This window comes from Trypanosoma cruzi, genomic scaffold (genome assembly GCF_000209065.1).
Source record: "Trypanosoma cruzi strain CL Brener 1047053516921 genomic scaffold, whole genome shotgun sequence".
In the NCBI taxonomy this organism is placed as follows: domain Eukaryota; phylum Euglenozoa; class Kinetoplastea; order Trypanosomatida; family Trypanosomatidae; genus Trypanosoma; species Trypanosoma cruzi.
Window position 1 is genome coordinate 9,550 of NW_001849557.1, and position 2,091 is coordinate 11,640.

Below are 2,091 nucleotides of genomic sequence, written 5' to 3' on the forward strand. Positions count from 1 at the left end.
TTGTAGTCTTTCATCAACGGCCGCCCTGCAGCCAACATAATTCCAAAGGAAATCACTCAGCCTCACGTTGGTGCTGCTCATGGTCCACTGCGGCCACACTTTACTCCCCACCACATGTCGAGCTGCAGCGTCGGAACCATCACAAGAGCCACAGCGAGGTGCCATCACAACACCCGTGTGGTGAAGCAGCCCACTCGCACCGCCCAACTGCGGCCAGCAGGTGCCGCTGGCTCCAAAGGACACTCGCGGCTGTTTCGTCCCGCTGTCCCAATGGCGTTGGGCGTGGCACTCGCACGGCTCGGTGGTCGGTGCGCCATGCAGCCGCACTGCAACGCCTGTCGGTGAAGCAGCCGAGGCCCACCGCCTCCGCAGCAACGCGAGGCGTGCAACCAACCCCAACACCGCCACACCATCGCCCTTTTTCATTTTGTTTTATTCACGTTGTCCGTCTGTTTGCCCCATCACCGACACAAAAAATAAGTGCACACCTTCACAAAAGGGAAGGAACAAAGAGAAAAGGAGGCACGATCCCACCGTCCCGCCGCGGGTCAACACTCTCCTCCACCCACCACCATTGCCGCGCAGGAGACCGCAGTCACATCGCAGAGTCAGCACCACAATGTGCACCACACCACCGTGCAGTGAACGATGGGCGAGACGCAGCCATGCATCGCCCCGCTCCATTTTCCCACCACTCAAGTGTTGCGTGCCCGCACAAAGTGGCAAACAGAATCAGATTGCACACAAACCCAATCAACACCCTCACTCGATGAAGCACATTATTCGCATGGAGTGACAACATTTGGGGACACACCAGCAGTAGCAGGCTGCATGGAATTTCCCTGCCAGCCCTGCAAAGAGACACAACAACTCTGCGGAGTCAAAGTGGCAGCCCCTCGGTGTTGCCCGCAGTTCACATGGCAGGAAGAATTCCACGCACGCATATTTCCGGACACCTCGCTGTCTGAGTGCCCAACAGAACATGTGAAAAATACCTGCGCGCAAGATGGAATTAAATACGTGAAAAAGTCGGCCTGCCTTCTCCGATGGCGTTAGCAAGCAGTCCCACACAATCCAATCAAAGTGGCACGCCGGACAGAATGGCGTCCGTCAATCAATAAAAAAATGCAACACTGAAAAGGAGCAGAGAAGAGTTGGCACATGCGATTGCCAGTGACGACTGTGAGCAAACCCGCCAGCTCCAACTGAGGTGCCGAGAAGCACGTTTGTGTAGAACTGGTCGTCAGGCAGAGAGGATAAGCAAAACAAAAGGCCAGCAAACCCTCTCGTTCAATGTCTCCTGACCGCGACACCAGAATCAAAATATCATGGACGATAAGAGCGGCAACGCCTTCTCCAAAACATCTTGTCAAGAAGCCGCAGGACCTCAGGAAGAGAGGAAGGCAGCGGCGGCAGCCACAGCGGGGGAGGCAATAAAACGGCTGGCAGGCACCTTCACGTCGACGCGCACACCACATCCGAGTGGGCTGGGAGCACTGATCGAACCGCTCGGAAACACACGCATCAAATCCGCAAAACAAAGTCGCGTTGAATCGACAGGAACTCCCCGCCCAAAACAAATTTAAAAGGTAGCGTTTTACAAGGGGGAATCCGCTTTTCCGACGACGGCACGGACGCCTCGCAGGAATTTCTTGCAAATCTCCCTTCGCAGGTCCGCAATAAAACGCAGCGGAATAAAAATAGAGCGCAAAGACGCAAAAAAATAATCCTCCCAACCGACCAGGTGGCAAGCCGCCCTCGCGCAAGTGGACAAAACACAACTTCACTCCGGTCTTGTGGTGGTGGTCGTCTCGCAACATTTTTTTCCTTCTCGTCGCAGTGCACATCCCCCTCCCACAAATCATTTGTTCGGGCCATGTTCCTGCGGCCAAACATCGCGCTGCTGGATCCCGCGGCACAGTCCTCGGCACAGAAGTAAGTGAGGGGAGGAACAGGGACCGCAGAAGGTGCGAGCACATCCGAATTCGGTGGCGGTCGCTGCAGTGAAGATTGACGTCCCACGCGGTGTCCCTTTTCTAGGTCCGGCCCCTCACGTGCCATGCTCTCAGCGTGCGGTGCGCCGGCCGCTCC

At 56.1% G+C, this 2,091-nt stretch overlaps 1 annotated feature.

Annotated features, from left to right (window-relative positions):
- Positions 1-2,091: a sequence feature (areas not merged during assembly with more than two copies in the genome that could not be assigned to a particular haplotype).